Consider the following 21,474-nt stretch of genomic DNA (forward strand, 5'->3'; position numbering starts at 1 on the left):
TTTCGTCCGTTTTGCGGTATGCCACACCCCTCCCAATCAACAGGACCCTCGTTTCGACCGTAGGAGGTCCGTTTCCTCCGTTTTGCGGTATGCCACACCCCTCTCGATCAACAGGACCCCCGTTTTGACCGTAGGAGGTCCGTTTCCTCCGTTTTGCAGTATGCCACACCCCTCCCCATGAACACGACGCATCCCGTTGCCTCCCCATGAACACGACGCATTCCATTGCCTCCCCATGAACACGACGACGACGTTGTTTCTCCGTTCCGACCCAGCCATGTACACGAGCCCTCGTCGTACGTATGCGCGAGTAGGCGTTCGAGACCCTACCCGTATGTACGTACGTGGCCGTATTTTCTTTCTTGCGCCCTCGCCGCTGTACGTACGTGTACATGCTACGTGCGCGCCTCTACTACGACACGTACGCGCCTCTACTACGACACATGCACGCCTCTACATGGACCAGTATATATGTACGTACATGTTCGCGACCAGAATGACAACGCTACGTATGCTTCGACCAGGTGGGTCCCGACTGTCATGCACTTCCTTGCGTGCGAATATGTAGCTGGTGGGTCCCAGCAGTCAGGGGGGCGAATTTTTTTGGTTTTTTTGCCTGGACGCACTTCCTTGTGTGCGAAGATGTAGTTGGTGGGTCCCAGCAGTCAGGGGGGCGAATCGTTTTTTTGCCCGGACGCACTTCCTTGCGTGCGAAGGTGTAGCTGGTGGGTCCCAACAGTCAGGGGGAAACGTTTTTTCATGAAATATGGTGGCCCGTCCGGTGGGTCCCTGCTGTCAGGTGGAGGAATCATTATTTTTCGCATAATAAGGAGGCACTTCCTTGCTGCCGCCGTGGACCCAGCTGTCAGCCTCTCCACGTACAACAGTCAACATCCAATGGAAGTCGTTCCTTGACCACGTTGACCATGCCGTGCCGAGAGCACCAGAGCGGTGGACGACGGCGAGGCCTAGGAAGGGGACAACGCGGAGCCGGTGAAGACGCGACAGTGGATGCCCATGCGGAGAGGAGTATGAGGGTTCACTCGTTCCGCTGCGGTGTAAGGCTGCCGTCGCCGCAGGGCCTGGCCAGCGGTGGGAATAGTAGGGGCGGTGAGGCCTCCGCGGCAGCACAGCCGGCCACGGGAGGCAGGAGCAGGTGGCACGACCGGCGTTGCTTTGGGCGGCTGGAGCAAGAAGACCAGAGGTTGAAGAAGCACTACGGCCGTTGGATGGACATCGTACAGTCACTAAAGCTAGAATCGTTCATATTGACTAAGTTGACAAAGCCCTCCGTCCCCGTCAACTTAGTAGGCCCACAAGTCAGCCTCCCGCCAAGGTGGGTCCCAGCCAGCAGGGGAGTATTCATTTTTTTGTGCGTAATAAGGAGGCACTTCCGGTGGGTCTGAGCTAACAGCGGGGGAATGTTTTTTTCACGAAATACCGTGGCCCGTACGGTGGGTCCCAGCAGTCAGGGGGGAACGTTTTTTTTGCGAAATAAGGTGGCCCGTCCGGTGGGTCCCCACTATCAGGTGGAGGAATAATTATTTTGCGCTTAATAAGGAGGCACTTCCTTGCGGCCGCCGTGGACCCAACTGTCAGCCTCTCCACGTATAGTACTCTTCCGATGGAAGTCGGTCGTTGACCACGTTGTCCATGCCGCGTCGAGAGCACCAGGGCGGTGGATGACGGCGAGACCTAGGAAGGGGACGACACGGAGCCGGGGAAGACACAACAGTGGAAGCCCGCACATAGAGGAGTACGAGGGTTCACTAGTTCGGCTGCGGTGTGAGGCTACCATCGCCACAGAATAACATTGGGTGTGGGTGAGTGGAGGGATGGCCTGGCCAGCGGTGGGAGTAATATGGGGGCGGTGAGGCCTCCGCGGCAGCACAGCCGGCCAAGGGAGGCAGGATCAGGCGGCACGACCAGCGCTGCTTTGGGCGGCTGGACCAAGAGGACCAGAGGTTGAAGAAGCACTACGGCCGTTGGATGGACATCGTACGGTCACTGAAGCTAGAATCGTTTATATTGACTAAGTTGACAAAGCCCTTGGTATGCTCCAACTTAGTAGGCCCATAGGCCAGCCTCCGAAACGGTGCGCCCCAGATGTCAGGGGGAGGAATCATTTTTTGGGCGGCCGAAGCTAAGAATATCCGAGATTGAAGAAGAAGCACGACATCCGTTGGATAGACATCCAACGGCCACTGCTGCTAGAACCGTGTGTTCACTATAATAAGTTGACAAAGCCTTGCATACGCGTCAACTTATTTTTTTAGGGGACGCGTCACTTAGTAGGCCCACAAGTGTGTGGCATAGAACTTATAGCCCATTTGCGTTTTGTAAGAATGTACAACCCTTTTTTGAATTCTAATGGAATTTACAACAACCCATTTACAGTTTGTTAAAAGTACAACCCATTTTCTAGCTAGCACAACGATTAATAATTTCAACCAACCGTTGAAGACAGAATTCAATAAAATTTCCCACATTTTGATGGGATCCGAAATATTTTTATCCCGAAATTTCTAGTCAGATTTAATATAAATTTGTATTACGTAAAATCCAACGAAACATTGCGGGCGCAACAATGAAAATTTAAGATTTTCAAAATCCATAAATAATTTTTTATAAACTAATTTCGTGTTTGGTGCATTTTTTATAGTTACTACCCAGTTTTTATAATTACATCCCATTTATTATTTTTTAAAGCCCATTTTCCTGTTAAGCCTAATGCATCCCTCCTAGGAAAGATTTGCAGCCCAGTGGGATGGAGAATAAGAAGTTGACCTTGCCTGGGTATTCCTCAAAAAGACGTATAGCTGGGCTAGCCATTTTCATCTTGAAAAAAATTAGTTTCTGGGCTGGATTTCTGGCCTAGGCTAGACGGGCCACAGCCCGCCCAGTTAATACCCTGCTCTCCTCTGAACAACAACGAAATCATCGCCAAGAAAAACTCTGCAGTGCTCACGCCTCAAAAACACAAATACTGCTCGAGCTGCTTGTTCCCAGCTGTCGGCCGCACCTTGTGCAATTCTCTCGTTTATATTGACTACATAGGTTGACAACGGTGTCGGACCGTGATGTCAGGAAACCAGGAGAAAGCAAAAAAATAGTTGTACATAATAAGGAGGCACTTGCGTACGTACGGCTATGGCCCTAGTGGGTCCCTAGTGTCATCCAGTCAAAATAAAGTCATCTCCTAAATCCTCATGTTCGTTGACGATGTTAACAATGCTCGGCGCCACGGCGAGCGCAAAAAATTGAAGGACAACGGAGAGGGCCTCGTGGGCCCTACAGATGGTCTGATACAGCGCTCGCTGCTCATTCAGGAAGCCGGGATCATCGGACACCTATGAGCACCTTCGAGAAGCTGAGACGACATGAAACGGTAAGGCCGCGCTTGGGAGCTCTAGTTTATTTCAAACATGTATTAACATACAAGTGTAATTTAATCGTCATCGGAAACAATGCGTAAAATACAGGCGTAATGAAACCGAGGGCCCGAGGTCTGTAAGTAAAACCGGCGGGTTACGCATGTAATTTGAGAGACCGGTGTATATTTTACGAGCACTGCTATATGGACGACATTACCAGACGATACATGCATGACGGGCGTATCATGCCATCCATGGGCAAGGCCAAAACAACAGCTAACGGCTGGATTAGCAATTGTCCGCGTGTCGTTCAGCGTTTTTATCGTGTGTGAAGTACTTCCGATATTTTACTAGTCGAAATCGACCAACCAAGCGCCTTCGCCCGAGACCATCTGCTTTAATTTACAAGCGTCAGTTTTACAAGCGGTTTTGGTTGGAAAACGATGATCCAATCACGTCCTAATATCATGAGTTGGTCGGAAGATCATATGGTTTCACGTCTAACCTACCCGACTTGTCGTATAGGCTATGAATGAAACATCAGACGATGAACTTCTTAAGCACGGAAACAACAAAAGAGGATGATCTTCTTAACAAGAAAATCACTGGCATTAGATCGACATGCAAAACAATACGAAGCATTATTCTCAGGAGGCAAAGTGAACAGCTCGTGATGCCGCATGCCACAATATTCCAAGCTCAACTTTGCAATCAAACACAAGGCCTGGAATTACACAGACAATATTTAGAACAAACTCTTAACACATGAATATCTCAGCAGAGTAACTATTTACTTCTAAACTGAACACAGGAATAGGAAAAAACACTCGACGTTGCTCACAGCAAGGGCGTCCCTCTCAAAAATATCAAATGCATGTCTTCTGGCTAACATCAATGAGCAAAATTTGACAAGGTTTTCCAATTCCAATATATTGAACTAACGTATTCTTGCTAACATCAATGATTAAACTTTGACAAGCTTTTCCCATTCAAAATATGTAATGCCTATGATCGTGGAGTCCTATCGTAGCTTCTTGTACTTGTTTGGGCACTTTTTGCCCAGGGCACTCCATGTGTTGTTAAATTGCCAATGGTCTCTGCAGACTAGTCATGTCAACGGTGTCTAATAATACTCTGTAAAGCTTCTCGGTCATTCCTTATGTAATGTAGCGCAAACAGTGACTTCTTCTTTCTGCAAAGTGGAACGACCAACTGGACCCAGTAATGCAGCAGTTTGCCTTGGACACATTGGCTCCTTTTGTGTAGTTCAACTAAAATCGAAGTCAGAATAAAACCGAGCTTTAATTTTGATATCCCTGTAAGCAACAATAGGTATAAGGGAAACAATTACTGAGAAATAACGGTTGATGACTTGTACTCCCAGAATAAAAGCATCTACTGATCTACTTTATCTTAATGGGAAACAAAGCAGGAGAGTAGCAATTCTCCATCAGTGTGATTCATTCATATTGACTGAGACATTATCTTAACAATGCCTTGTTTCAACATGTATAAAGAACGACAACACAGAAAAGTACCATTCCTAAAATAATGCAACTGATTCATTTTAACAGAGACATTATCTTAACAATACCTTGGTTAAACATGTAGAAAGAACTACAAAGCAGGATAGTACCATTCCTAACAAGTGTTGCAGTTTTGAACTAAGATTCAGTAGTTAATTAATTCTGAGAGTGGCATTGCTTAATTTTACCAGCGGCATTAGATTAACGAAAAGCATAAGCAGTTCCAGGGGAGAGTGCACTACAAAAAAAATACACTTCCGTGATGATACGTGTTTGTCACAGTAGGTCGCGTTTTCTGTCATGCATGTACATCCATGACAAATTTATGACAGAATCAAGATAGTCATACATGTGCTGTCGTAGAAGTGTTCCATGACATTACTAAAATTATCATCACGGAAGTGTCCACTTCCATGACGATAAATCGCGCGTCACAGAAGTGCTTTCGTCAAGGGTGACCGACACGTGGTGTCCACTGTAACGGAACGCCGTTAAGCTATCGGGTCGGGTTTTGGATCCGATAACCCGTTAACAGCCCTGACCAATGGGGATTTTCCACGTGTAAAATCATCATTGGCTGGAGGAAACACGTGTCGGCTCATCGTTGGGACAGATGTCAACCACTCATTGGACGGAAGGCGCCTATGATACGTTGACACGTGGCACGGCCCAACAGAGGCCCATTCCTGTGAAAAGGCCGGCCCGTTTGACTTGGTCAAAAGCTGGCGGGCCGGCCCATGGAAATCCTGTTAACGGCCTATTCGAATATAGCCCATTTACAGCCCGCTAACCCAAGGCCCGTTACGCCCTATTCGAATTAGGCCCAGTAGCGCCGTCTAGGCCATCCAATATGATTCCAGCCCGTTTTCACTTCTGGCCCATGTATGGCCCATGACGTCTTTCGGCCCATATGAGGCCCTATGTAACTATTGGCCTACTAACGGCCCGTGGTGAAACTGGCCCGTAATGAACAGTGTATCACTTTACACCCATTAACGGCCCGTGGTGAAACTGGCCCGTAATGGATAGTGTATCACTTTATACCCATTAACGACCCGTTATTCCGTTGGGCCGTTTCCAGCCCATGTTATCTTTCAGCCTTCTCAGAGCCCATTTATTCTTGGGCTCATTTCCAGCATTCGTTTACTTACGGCCTGTTACTGTCATTTTCTGCTTGTGGGCCAAATTTAGCCTGTGGTTACAGTCGGCCCGTTTGTGGTCCGTTAATACGTTGGGCCGATTTCATAGGGTCATCAAATACGGCCTATTAACGATGGCCCGTTATGGTCGGCCCATGAACGAATGATTCCAACTCTAGCCCGTTTACGGCCATAATGCGGTCTGTTTGGCCCGTGTTTGGCCAATCGATTATATGGCCCGTATAAGGCCCATTGATAATACGGCCCGCAGAAGGCCCATTGTTTCTACGGCCCGTAGAAGGCCCATTGTTTCTACAGCCCTTAGAAGGCCCACTGTTTCTACGGCCAGTAGGAGGCCCAGTGTCACTACAGTAAATATTAGCCCATGGTTATTGTGGCCTAGTTTTAAAAAATAGGTTATTGCAGCCACTAGCTAACCGCGGAAAAAGAACTGCAATGACTACAAGCAAACAAATAAACAAGACAACAAGGAAATAAATAAGCAAGCAACTAACGCTAGGCTATCACGGCTATTACACATATTACATCCACAGGGCATCAAAGTTCGCCACCAGTGCAAATATAGGGAACAAAGCAGCATATCATATACACTGGTTGTCAAAGTTGGCGACCAGCGCAAATAAACGCCGTAGCAAAACAAATCCAAAACTGAAACCACTTCAGAAGATCTCAAGAAACAATATCCTGGGTACCCATAATGCTGGCAAGATGCTTAGCAAGCTTATTAACTTTCTCTTGTTTGGCGCTTAAATCCTCCAGCGCTTGCTGTTGCACCAGAAAATATGCATCTGAATTCTGCAGGGACTTCCTTAGTCCTTCAGCTTCCTGTCGCAACACGTCTGATCGATGTCTTTCAACTTGAAGTTGAGACTCAAGAAGATGAACTAATTCAGGCAGCGAGTTCGAAGAGCTTGTGCCAGCAGTAGTGGCCAGTAACTCGAACACTACATCAAGACAGGACTTTTGGGTTCCCTCACTATCGTCAAGATAGTTTTTATTAGCTTTCTTGGAGACTAACAGGAATGTATCACTATCTTGAACCTTATCTGCATTACTTCCTTTACCATTGGATAACGCGATACTATTCTCCAATATTTTGTCTGCATTCTAAAAGAGAAACAAGCAGACACATCACATGTTTGCCATGTTGTATATGAAACTCATTTTGGTAAATGAGTTCAATAGTAAAGTGGATAGGATAATAGCATGAAACAAACATATATCTATGTACCATGGTCACTTTATGGTCTATATCATTCTAGTTTTTGTTGCCAAATCAAGATAGAGACACAGTTCAAATAATATCTATTCAAGACAAAGCAGAATAGAAAGAATATAAGTGTGGGTAACTATAGAGCAATAACAACACTTGTAGTGTGCATGACATGAGAACATAACTGTTTATTGAATTGAAACTGAAATCAACATAGAGCAGGTTACAACAGCAAACCAGTTAAAGAAACAGGTTTAAAACATACCTGTTGCGCCATTGGAGTTTCAATTCCATCCTTCAAATTTGAAAATAGCTGGTATGAGTAAATACAGTCATGCAAGAGCAAATGAGTATGAACCATAGCTACAGAACCTGACCTGAGAACAAATCTTCTTCTCCTTTAAGCGTTGAGTTGGGATTCAGAGTGGTGGTCCTCGTGCTTTGGGCACTGTAGTTCCCTTACTAACTGCTTGTGTTTGGGTGCTCTGTGGTGGAGACGGTGCTGTGTCAACTAGAACTGGGTTACTATCTGCCGGGGTTGGGGTTAGAAGGGGTCTAGCTGGTTCTTTGTCCAACTGGGTAGGGGTACAATCTGCGAGAGTCTGGGTTATGTGTGGTGGATCTAGTCCTTGGGCAAGTACAACTGTGGTTCTATCTGCATCAAATGGTAGCACTATCTTTTCTGAAGACCGTGTTGTTACTCCCTTAGATACTACCATCATGCTCTCCAATTCAAATGGCTGATAAACAAGAAAAGTAATTGAAGGCATAGACATTGTATGATAGACAGGTGCAATGGATAGTGGGGAATAAAAGAGGGCATGAAATAATTCATATTTATGTTGTCTAACCAAACAGGATAACATGACACAATATCACATATATGATGGCTAACTAAACAGGATAGCATGACACAATTTCACATTATGATGGCTAACTAAAAAAGATGGAAAGACATAGTTCAAAATATGAGACTATGTAAATAGGATGACATGACATAACTACATAATGTGTTTATTAAATAGGTTGGCATGACATAATTCACATACATTCACGGATAGAATGTCGTAATTCAAAATATGATGACTATAAACACTAAACAGGATGAGATGATATAACTATATGATGTCTTTATTAAATGGGTTGCCATGCCATAATTCAGATAGATGATGTGTATGTACTATGTAAACATGATGGCATGATATAATTCAAATATATGATTTATATAGTAAGCAAGTAAGCAAATGGCAATCCATATATGATGTAAAAACTAAGCAATGCAAGACAACATGCATGACATGGGTAATATAACCCTACCAAGTTTGAGCATAGACCTCAGGGGGAAAATAGGACTGGTCATCAGTCTCTGAATCCTCCTCTGAGGAGCTCTCTGTAACCAACAAGATGTCTGCTTCAGCAGGTAGCATTGTCTGCTCTGAATACCTTGTTTTCACTCCAGATACTTCCATCACCGCTTCAAATGGCTGATGCACAGGAATAGTAGTTGAATATACAAACGTTGTCGACAAATGGAACACGTAATACAAAAAAATGATAGCATGGTATAATTCACATACCTGATGATTGGCTAAACAGCATGGCATTGCATAATTCACATATATAATGCCTTTGCAACAAGATAGCATTGTATAATTCACATATATAATGTCTTGCAACAAGATGGCAATGCATAATTCACATATATGGTAATTAGACACTAAACAGGTGGCATTCACACAAAGCATGTCTAAACTAATCAAATGACATAGCAATGCGAGACACCATACGCACGATATGAGCAACATAACCCTGCCAAGTTAGAGCATACACCTCGGGGGGGGGGGGATAGGACTGGTCATCTATCTCAGAATCCTCCTCTAAGGAGCTATCCGTAACCAGCGAGATATACGCTTTGTCAGATAGCATAGTCTACTCTGAAGACCTTGTTTTCACTCCAGAATTTGCCATCACCGTGTCAAATGCTTATGCACATGAAGAGCAGTTGAATGTAATAACATTGTTGACAAATGTAATATGTAACAAAAAAAGGATGGCCTGATATAATTTACATATAAGATGACTGGCTAAGCAGGATGGCATTGCAAAATTGACATATATGATGCCTGGCTAAACAAGATGGCATTGCATAATTCACATAAACGATGAATAAACTAAACAGATGGCATTTGCACAAAGGATGTCTAAACTAAGCAGATGACATATTTGATGTATAAAGTAAGCAATGCAAGACACCATATGCATGATATAACCAACATCAACATGACAAGTTAGAGCGAAGACCTCAGGGGGTAAATAGGAGTTGTCTTCTCCTTCTGAATCCCCCTCAGAATAGATATCTTCCTCTCGATTACAATCCGAAATGCGTGGAGGGGGGGCTGCCTTTGCGCCTACCATGGAGCGACGTCTGCATGAAATTTTATTGCCACGCAAGGCTCGTCTCTTTTGCTCTACATGTTTAGTTCCATTGTTTACAATAACTGTCATGCATAGGAATAAAACATAGTGAGATTATGTAAGGAGTGCATGCAGAAATCCAGAGTGATGGTAGCAACCTGTGGATAGACCCAAAACCAATAATAGCAGGCAGATAATGGCTTCAGTTAAAAAATACAGATAATGGCTTCTTTACTATTTGTTTCCCACCCAACATGAAACTCATAGTAGACACCGGAGATTAACTAGATAATAGATAGATACTATTGATAGCAGCCCTGATATGTACCCCACAACCATTTAAAAACTCAAGTTTGACCATTAGTTTGGAGCTGACTCAGAGTCTAATCGGTGAACAGGACGATAAAGTAGCATGTAATATTAAGCGATGCATAATGTAAGCACACATGAAAGAGTGCGACCTCTCTTGCGGACACGTGTAGTCCTCGAGGTCATCTGCTCGGTTGATGATGGTAGTGCAGTTTTCACGGCTGCCAGCGGCGGGGAAGAAGATCTGAGGCGGCGAAAGACATACTGGAGGCCGGATCCCTGCTGTGCTGGACCCTTCTGTCGTTGGAGCAGCTATACTGGGGTGGACGACGGCGCAGCAAGAGCGGGACAAACCACGCAAGGTTTTCTTTGACAACTATCTGTAAGAGAAGTAATTCTATAAGGGCTCGTTTGAATTGGAGGATTCCAACAATGCAAGGATAAGAAATAGACATGAATAGGATAGGAATGCACGTGCAAAACAGAGAATTTAAAAACACAGGATTTCTGCCAATCTGGGTGTTTGATTCACAACAATTGGATGATCACAGGATGCAAAGAAGCATGGTGAGATCAAGTCAAACCACAAGAAAATGTACGGTTATAATGCCATTATGCTACTATCTCTTAGTCTTGTGCTTCATGAATAGGAATTTGAAAAGGAGGACAAGTGAAAATTAAAATTCCTACGTTTTTTCTTTCAAGGAGACACTAAATGAACAAATTCGTGTACCCAGTGGACAATATATATAACATGTAGAGTAAAAAAGAGATGCAACAAGTGTACAACCTCTTCGGAGAAGCCATGTCGATCTCAGCGTGATTGGGTTGGCCGGTGAGGATGCTCCGGCTGACTTGGCTGTCGGAGGAGGGGAAGAAGATCTTAGGCGTCTGGAGATGGAGCCTGAGGTACTGCTCCGCTGTGATGGAGGGTTTCGTCATTGGAGCAGCTCCGGTGAGTTGTACGACGCCGAGGCTGAAGCAGGACAAGAGAGACAATGAACAACGTTAACCTGAGTGGAATTCTAATAGCATCTGCAATACATGACGTAAAATACATAAACACAAAGTGCTAGATGTAAAATACATCAGCCGCTCATCTCTGAACTTAACTGTCGAAACTGAATTTAACTATCGAAATTGAACTTAACTGTCGAAACTGAATTTTGCTGTTGAAACTGAACGCACTAGCATGGTGAGGCTACACGTCGGTCGACTGACTTTTTCATCTCTGGTCAGTCGATTTTGCAGCCATTGGATACGAAATCAAGGGCCTTCGGTTCATCCTCAACCTCCACCCCCCTGAGCCGGCCAAACAGCAGCCCCCGCCGCCTGCGGCCGGCGGTGCGCCGCCCCGCCTGCCTCGAAAACACTCCCCACCGCCGGTCCGCCACCGCCACGGCCATCCCTCTAGGCCCCCGTGTCAAGCTTTTTCTCCGGCGATCCCCACGCCACCGCCCCGCCAACGCCCCGCCACCGCCAGTGACCACCGCCCCCATCCTGAACCCTAAGATAGATAGTGGGGTACCTCTCCGGCGAGCCCCCTCCCCGCTGCGGCTGGTTCTTCCTTCACCCCGGCGGCATCGAAGTGAAGTGTAGCTAAATCGGAGCAGCATCGCAAGCAAGAGCAAGAGCAGCAGCACGAGCAAGAGCAATAGCAAGAGCAGACCAGGCAGGGGACCGAGAGCAAGAGCAGAGCAGCAGCGCGAGCGAGAGCTAAAGCAGTAGCAGGTCCTACTGATGTGGACATCACCGCCGAGGGAGCGACGCCGTGGAGGAAGTGGCCGGCGACGCCACCGTGGATGGAGCCGCGCCGTGTCGGCTTGGGACCGAGCACCGGCAGCACCGTGAGATCGAATCAAGAAGAAAATGCGGCGATTAGTGTACAACCTCTTTGGTGGCGCCGATTAGGCCGCAGCTTCATCCGAGGAAATGGTGATGATGATGCTCTTCTGGTGGTGCAGGTGAAGACGGCGGTGTGGGAATGGAGGTGGCGCGAAAGACGAGGGGAACGTCGGGGCAACTCCTTATCCTCATTCGGTATGGTGGACGAGGGAAGTCGAGGTGTTGCTGTGGACGACGTCGTCGAGGAAGAGGCTCCGGCTGGGTGGTGGACGGAGCAGGGTGTGGGGTTTCGTCGCGGGTTTTCGTGGCCTCGGTGTACGAATGGGTGGGCGGATGGGATGGCAGTGGGGAACCATGGCTTAGAGACGCGCTTATCCGAAATGTGGGGTAAGTTACGAAAGTACCCCCACCGATTTGAGGCGGTTCTTTCAGTTCAGGGGTACCACGGGCATTTCGCGTGTCGGGATTTCACAGGAGGTGGGATTTTTCGCGCGCGTTGTACTTTCGGAATAGCAAGGCGCGGGTTGATATGGAGGGAGTTGTCGGAGCACAATGAGACAAAGATATATCTTAAATATTTCGAGCTAACAAGGCGCTGGTTGAAATTTCCGGACAAGCCTAACATGTACTGTACCAAATCAATGCACCCAACAAATGTCATTCAAAACTTTGAATTCATGTTATGTTCAATTAAAATATTTCGCTACGTGTATAATGCATGCAACCTACTACTCAAATGAACGTTTTAGTGCATTCCAAACGTATATACTACCGCTTCAATATGAACTAAATTTGAATTCGTTTCTCTATTTGAATAAGATCTACAGTAATGATTGTTGTGAAGTCAAAGCATTTGAATTCGTTTATCTGTTTTAATAAGATCTACAATCATCATAATTGTCAAGTTAAACCATCGTTTGTGTATTATCTTCACAGCACACCACATGATTAGTCTCGAGTTACATATGAACTATGTGTACTATATGAACTCGAACTAGATTTTTTGAATCCACTTTATTTTGATTTCAAATCACATTACATTTCTAGATCTAGCTAGATCTTCATAATCTAAACCATGTCTCATATGTATAATGTGTTTATCACATTATGTATGGTGCCCTGCCCCCTACGCCTACAAGTATTTAGATGTGAGTTGCAAACACCACACATTACCACAAATTCAAATAAAATGTGAGAATGTTCGATATGTAGTATTGTTTAGATTGTTTGATATTTAGTTGTAAGCTGCAAACGCCACACATTATCACAAATCCAAATAAAATGTGAGATTGTTTGATGTATAGTATGGTTTAGATTGTTCGGCATTTAGCTGTGAGTTGCAAACGCCATGCATTATCACATTATGGTATAACATGTGCACAACACATGTATCACCGCTATATTCATGCATGCAATGTTTAAAACGCTATGTTCTCCTATTCAAATATATGAATCCGCTTTCATATCAAATTATGATCTTTGTTAGTCTCTTACACCCACACAATCCTCTAACCTTTGTAGCTACCAGTAACTTTCTCTCATGCATGCACACGCCCTCCTCGCCCTCCCCCTCCCTCGGCATTCTATCCACCGGGCACATTCATTTTTTTTCTTTAGGTCGTTCTCCCAGAGTCTCCACAACTCCTTTCCGACACACACCGATCGATAAACCTCTCCAGCGATGCCTGCCTACAACATACAAACACACCTTCAATCTCCTCCTTTATGTGTACTTGCCTTGTGTCTCTCATACGGTCAGACACACGTGTAAACTCTCGCCCCTCTTTTCATCGCTCTCACAACCACACACTCCTCCCCCTATCTAGCTAGTAGTTGGGCCTCTCGCACCACCTCCTAGCTCCATTCTCTATGTCTATCCGTCTCACTGGGCCTTATTTGCCTCTAACAAATGGCCGTACACCGACCGATCTCTCGCTATACATATAGCTAGCTAGGTCCTTATAACTCGTTTTTACCCACACGTCAATCGATCTACCTCATTAGTTGTGTCTCTCCCTTCCTCCGACAAACAACAATTGATCTACCGATCTAGTTAGGTTTGCTTACCAAACACAGGATTCCCCTTCATCATCCATGGATGCGTCCTGATAGATCTATCACGCACAGGCACACACAGAAAGACATCCCCACTCTTATTGATAACATTGCAGTTCCACCCTCAGTTTGTCTAGTAGGCCTCTTCCACCATCTTCGAGAAGCAACTCCATCACCCATCCAGCACTCTACCCCTCTCCCTCCCTCTCCCTCCCTCTCTCTCTCCTCTCTCTCTCCCATCATATTTCCCGTCCTTCAGTTATGTATGGATGTCGACCGATCTCTCTCAAGACATAGTTGGGTCTCTCCTTCTCAACACATATACGAGTCGTTCTACCTCTATAGTTAGGCCTCTGCCTACCCCTCCCACCACCCTCCCCCCCCCCACACACCGATACATCGAACGCTCTAGTCATGTCTCCCTGCCACACACAAACTTGACGTGTGCCCTCTAACGTTCCGATAGGCCAGTCGCCCTATATCTTTGACTTGCACACACACACAATTTCGATGGCTCTCTTCATCGATCTTGCACCCACCCACTTGATCCTCTCTTCGACTCTATCGATAGCTATGACCCCTCCCTCTCTTCTCGTGGATTTCCCAACCCTCTATGTATGATATGGATAGGCCTCCATTTCACACACATTGCATGCAAAATTTTGTTTGAGATGTCATCGACACATATTCCCACAAATAATTCATGAAATCAACCCCCCACCCCACCCCCCACCCCAAAAGAAAAAACACTCACGAACGCGGTTTGTATCTCTCACACACACCCACGTAGGTGGGGGACGTGCACTGTCGGTGTCAAAACCGGCGGATCTCGGGTAGGGGGTCCCGAACTGTGCGTCTAGGCCGGATGGTAACATGAGGCAAGGGACACGAAGTTTTACCCAGGTTCGGGCCCTCTCGATGGAGGTAAAACCCTACGTCCTGCTTGATTAATATTGATGATATGGGTAGTACAAGAGTAGATCGACCACGAGATCAGAGAGGCTAAACCCTAGAAGCTAGCCTATGGTATGATTGTTGATGTGTATGTTGTCCTACGGATTAAAACCCTCTGGTTTATATAGACACCGGATAAGGTTAGGGTTACATAGAGTCGGTTACAATGGTAGGAGATCTGAACATCCGTATCGCCAAGCTTGCCTTCCACGCCAAGGAAAGTCCCTTCAGGACACGGGACGAAGTCTTCAATCTTGGATCTTCGTAGTCCCAGAGTCCGGCTGAAGGTATAGTCCGGCCATCCGGACACCCCCTAATCCAGGACTCCCTCATGCACGAAGAGAAGAGGTGCATGCACGGTGCATGTACTCCAGCACCGGGCTTCAATGACGATGAGTCCAGCGCGCAGATTGTCTTCGGCATTGCAAGGCGGGTTCTGCTCCAAATTCCATGTACCTGTTGAATAAAGTCCGATTTCTTGTAGATGTTGTGCTCCTTGGCTTCTGCTCCCAATAATGGCCGCTCCCCACGTGTCAAACGAATATGAAAGGTCTGAGTGTTTTTACATTCACACCCCTAGCCGCGTAAACAAGCTGACCTATTTAAGGAGACGAGGATTTAGATCCAAACCACACCTTCCCCCTTCGCGAGTGTTCATCAGAGCGCATTCGACAAAGATCCATTCCACCATGGCCAGCCATCGCGACTCCTCCTCCTGCCCTTCCAGCCCTAAGCCTGGATATTGGGAAAGATGCTCCATCCCGCATAGCGAGTTAGTGACGCTCCAGACCAAGGGATTTCTCCCCCCGGCCTATATGATCACGATTCGAGCCGGTCTTGCCGTCTATAACGGCGGAGAGCAAGTGGAGAGCACCCCTAATCCCTCCAAAGGAGAGCGGGTGTGCCTCGTACCTTATTTAATAAGGGGGCTCGGATTTCCAATCCATCCATTTCTCCGGGGGCTGCTGGAGTTCTACGGCCTCCAGCTACATCATCTCACGCCTACCTCAGTATTGCATATCGCGGGCTTTGTAGCCCTCTGCGAGCTGTTCTTAGGTGTTGAAGCTCATTTCGGACTGTGGAGGGAGCTATTTTGCCTCGTTCCCCGTTCCAAGAAGGGGTCTATGTATCAAGTGGGTGGAGCCGAAGTATGGCGCATCGCGAGGACCGGCTATCTGTCCGGAACCCCAAAGAAGGCGTCCGAAGACTGGCCCTCGGAATGGTTTTACATAGAAGACGTCCCGCTGCCAGATCCTGTCCGGATCATCCTCCCTGAATTCAACAATGCTCCCTTAAAGAAGCGCCTAAGCTGGCGCCCACGGAGCCCTCAGAGGGAAAGTGACAGGGACGTTGTTTACCTGATGGGCCGGATAAGATTGTTAGCTCATTTCGGACTAACCATGATCGGGGTCATGGCCGCATGCATCATGCGAGGGGTGCAACCGCTATAGTATAGAGGCCACCCCATGTGGGATTTCAACGGGGAGGACGACACCACCCGCTACAGCCGTAAGGGGCCGGATTCGTCTGCGGCTCTAATAAAGACCTTGTCCGCTTTGTACAATGGAGAAGAGGAGGATTTTCTCCGTGTTGACCCAAAGGGTGGATTTTCCATGTACAATCCTCCAAGCTGGGTGAGTGATCACATCTTGCCTATCCGTTTTATATCCCCATTGTTAAATATTTAATCTTAGTGATTTCGACGCAGGAACTGCGCCAGGCTGTTAAAGAAATAAACAGCCCTCCTCCACAACCCGAGGACCCAGGACGGTCCCTCGACCCGGACTCGCAAGAGGATCCGGAGCTTTCGGTGGATCTGATTGATGGAGTGTTCCATCAATTGAGCAAGGACAACGCCCTGGTGGCCATTACGGCCGATTATCCAGGGCTAATCCCGGCCTCCCAGAAACGGGAGGCCGAACCTGCGGCGACAAGCCAACGAGGGGCCGCAGGGCCCCGTGGGCAGAAAAGAGGTGCAATCCGGACCGGGGCGTCAGCGCAAAGGTATGGCGCACCCCCTTATCCCAGGTGTCGTACCTTCAGGGCATATTAACACTTGTGCCCTCTTCAGGACAAAGAGACCTCACCGAACTATATTTGGAGAGACCGCCAATCGCGCCTCCACCAGCCAGGCTCCAAAGCCTGGCCCGGAAGCGGGGCCGAACACAAGGCGCGCACCGGACACTCCTCCGATGGAGGATGTGGACAGGTTGTCTGCCACCAACTCTGAGGTGGAGAGTGCCATGAACCACAGGCGTCGCCGGACAATTCTTTGCGACGCTTGTTTCTCCCAAGAGGCGTTAGATGCCTTTAAGTCGGGAGATGCGTACCTCCGTGCCGCTCAAAATGGTCTAACCAGAGCCACGGAGCAATATGTAAAAGACATACGGGTAAGAAAATTTTGGTAATTATATATATACAAGTAGCCCCCGAGACTTCAAACGGTTAAAATAACTGATTTAAGGATCATTTGTTATGCAGGTTCTTACAGAAAAGAATTCCCTACTCTCCAAGGAGCTGGAAGAGTGCAAAGCCCAACTTGAGGCCGCACTAGCCGCGGCAGGGGAGCCTAAGGAGGCCCCCTCTGGTAATATACACTTCAAAGGATAAGTATTTTGCAAAGCACGGCTTTGGTGCGAATCTGCCAAATGAAATTGCAGATGGCGCCGGATTGGATCCGGAAAGGCAACACCTCCTACGCCAGCTAAAGGCTGGTGAGAGGGTGCTGTTAAAGGTGATGGGGGAGAAGAACGATCTCCGAGATGCCAACACCAAGCTGGGCCTTGAACTGAAAGATGTTCGTGCCCAGCTGTCAGACTCCGTGAAGGAGAATCAGCGGCTTCGGCGCGGCATATTTAGTAAGTGCTTGAACGAACCTTTTGAAAGAAAGTTTGGCGGGGAAGTCGACTAACAGAGCAATGTCTGTAGGTGTGCTGACAGGCCGTCATATAGAGGAGATGCCCGGTTCTACGGGTGACCTTCTTCCCGAGCTCTCGCAACTGCTCAATCGAGTTCGGCAGGCGATGCAAGGCGTCGCCCAGGCCCTGTGGCCATCTGTCTCCATGCCCGAAGGTCTTGGAGAGCTTGCGGAGAAGCTAAAAGGAGCACGGCGGCGCTTCCGATTGTGGAAGATATCAGCCTGCCGTCAAGGCGCTAGGGAGGCCTGGGCCATGGTGAAGACGCGGTACGCAAAGGCTGACCCCAACCACATGGCTGAGGTCGGTCCTATAAGGCCCGATGGGAAGGAGATCCCTGTAAGCTTAGTATACGGCCAAGTAGAGTTGGCCGCACAGTATTCCCAGCAGGACTGTAAATTAGACAGCCTGTTAGATGGTATTGAAGAGGAATACGATCAGTCAAAATGACTATGTAATTTAGTTGACATTTATAATGCCTTCTAGCCAGATTGTAGATCATTTGTCATGGCCGACCTTTTCGCTTCAGCCTCGGGACCTGACGGTCCGGAGTGTGTCCGAATTCCCATGCGGTTATATAGGAACCGGGGAATGCATGGAGACCAGGCGTAGGGTTCATTAGTGCGTGAACAGACAAGTGGCCGACTAGTTATGTTATATTACATGGTTAGTAAGAAACATCTTCCAGGGAGAATAGTTCCGTTAGGGGTTCCTTTCCCTGGGAGGCATGCCCTAAGGTGCATGTCCATGCTGCGAAAAGAAACGCGGGAAAAACATCTGGGGGTGTATAGATAAAAATAAAAAGATCATCTTTAGTTCACTAACCGAATATTCCCTTAAGAACGCTAGCTTTCGGCTTCACCCAGTCTGAGGTACACGTCCGGCTGACCCGGCAGTAACAATCGTAGAGGTGCTCCCTTTACTACCTAGCCGAACAATTGGGAACGTAGGGGTAAGCACAGGAGCCAGGCAATCCAGCTTGGCCAAAACTTAAGTCATATCGATGCATATAATGGTGAATAAAAGGTACATGCGGAAGTGTGACGCATGTATTGGGCATGAAGCCCGTATGAATAAGCTTCTGTTTATGGAAGCCCCCAGGTTTAATGAGCGCGGATGGCGCGTCACTTTATGAGCCTTTAAGGGCTATAAGAGAGAGAGAAGAAGAAAAGAAATGCAAGACAGAAAATATATAAAAAATGGACAGAGGAAGGAGACGAACATAGAGTCCGACGCTAGGCATAGAATCTTCGGAGACGGGCTGCGTTCCATGGGTTTGGCTCGAGTCGGTTATCCGATGCATCTCGCAGGCGGTACGCTCCACCAGTCAGGACTGGGTCAATTATGAAGGGACCTTCCCACTTAGGCTTGAGTTTGTCCTTTTTCTTGTCCGGTAGTTGTAGAACTAATTCACCAACGTTGTAATTTTTGGCCCGTACTTCTCTGCTTTGGTATCTTCGAGCCTGCTGTTGATAGAATGCGGAACGGGCTTTTGCCACGTCACGCTCCTCCTCCAATGCGTCTAAGCTGTCCTGCCGATCGAGCCCGGCTTCTCTTTCTTCGTACATGCGCACTCGAGGTGAGTCATGAATTATGTCGCAGGGCAAAACTGCCTCTGCGCCGTACACCATAAAGAATGGTGTGTATCCGGTGGTGCGATTCGGCGTGGTCCGCAGCCCCCAGAGTACGGAGTTGAGCTCCTCTACCCAGTGCGTGTTAGATTCCTTGAGGGACCGCACTAATCTGGGTTTAATGTCGCTCATGATAAGACCATTTGCACGTTCGACCTGGCCATTAGTTTGTGGGTGATAGACGGAAGCATGGTCGAGCTTGATGCCCATGTTTTTGCACCAGAGTTTTACCTCGTCGGCCGTGAAGTTCGTGCCGTTATCGGTGATGATGTTGTGGGGAACGTTGTAATGGTGTACGACCCCGGATATAAAGTCTATCACCGGTCCGGATTCGGCCGTCTTAACAGGCTTGGCTTCTATCCATTTGGTGAATTTATCCACCATGACCAGTAAGTATTTTTGCTTGTGGGTTCCGCCTTTAAGGGGTCCAACCATGCCAAGCCCCCAGACCGCGAAGGGCCAAGTAATGGGGATAGTTCGAAGGGCGGTGGGTGGCATATGGCTTTGGTTTGCAAAGAGCTGGCAACCGGTGCATCGTTGGACTAAGTCCTGAGCGTCTGCCCGGGCCGTCGGCCAATAAAAGCCTGTACGGAAGGCCTTGCTTACAAGGGACCGAGCTGCAGCATGATGACCGCCCAGTCCGGCATGAATTTCAGCCAGGAGGTTCCGCCCCTCCTCTTCGGAGATGCACCTTTGAAGGACTCCGGTAGTGCTTTTCTTATAAAGCTCTCCCTCGTGGACTCTGTAGGCTTTGGATCGCCGCACTATGCAGCGTGCCTCATTTTGGTCCTCGGGGAGTTCCTGCCTAGTGAGGTAGGCGAGGAATGGTTCTGTCCACGGGGCGATGACGGCCATTATTACGTGGGCTGAAGGTGTTATTTCATTGGCAGAGCCTCCGATTGTGTCAGAATGTTCGGTGTCGGGCAGTGCGGTTGGGTCCGGGGTGTTATTGTTCGGCTCCCCTTCCCATACTACGGATGGCTTGAACAGCCTTTCCAAGAAGATGTTGGGGGGGACTACATCGCGTTTTGCGCCGATGCGTGCCAGGACATCTGCCGCCTGATTATTTTCCCGGGCTATATGGTGAAATTCAAGCCCCTCGAACCGAGCTGACATTTTTAGGACGGCGTTGCGGTAAGCTGCCATTTTTGGATCCTTGGCATCGAAGTCTCCATTTATTTGGGATATTGCGAGGTTCGAGTCCCCGCGCACCTCTAGGCGTTGAATGCCCATGGATACTGCCATCCGGAGACCATGTAAAAGGGCCTCATATTCGGCTGCGTTGTTGGAGTCCGTGTACATAATCTGGAGTACGTATTGAACTGTGTCTCCTGTGGGGGACGTCAAAACGACGCCAGCCCCCAGTCCGGCCAACATCTTGGAGCCGTCGAAATGCATGATCCAATTTGAATATGTGTCGTACTCTTTAGGGAGTTCGGCCTCCATCCATTCTGCGACGAAGTCGGCCAAGACTTGCGACTTGATGGCTCGCCGTGGCTTATAAGTTATGTCGAATAGGAGGAGCTCAATGGCCCATTTTGCAATCCGGCCCGTTGCATCACGGTTGTTTATAATATTGTTAAGTGGTACTTCCGAGGCTACTGTTATTGAACACTCTTGAAAGTAGTGTCGTAGCTTCCGGGATGCCATGAATACCGCTTACGCGATCTTTTGATAATGCGGGTACCGTGATTTGCAAGGAGTGAGGCACATAATAGACCGGCTTTTGAAGGGGGAATCTGTGTCCGTCCGCTTCTCGTTCGACGACGAGCACTGCGCTTACAACCTGATGTGTTGCTGCAATGTATAATAGCATTGGTTCGCCAATATTTGGTGCGGCCAGGACTGGGTTTGTTGCAAGTATGGCTTTTATCTCCTCGAGTCCGGCCGTGGCTGCATCCGTCCATTCGAAGTGTTCGGTGCGCCGAAGGAGGCGGTAAAGGGGTAGGGCCTTTTCTCCCAAGCGGGAGATAAAGCGTCTTAGAGCCGCCACACATCCGGTTAACTTTTGTATTTGTTTGAGGTCCTTTGGGATATCCAGTTGCGACAGAGCTCGGATCTTGGCTGGATTTGCTTC

Source organism: Triticum aestivum, chromosome 3A (assembly GCF_018294505.1).
Source record: "Triticum aestivum cultivar Chinese Spring chromosome 3A, IWGSC CS RefSeq v2.1, whole genome shotgun sequence".
NCBI classification, from domain to species: domain Eukaryota; kingdom Viridiplantae; phylum Streptophyta; class Magnoliopsida; order Poales; family Poaceae; genus Triticum; species Triticum aestivum.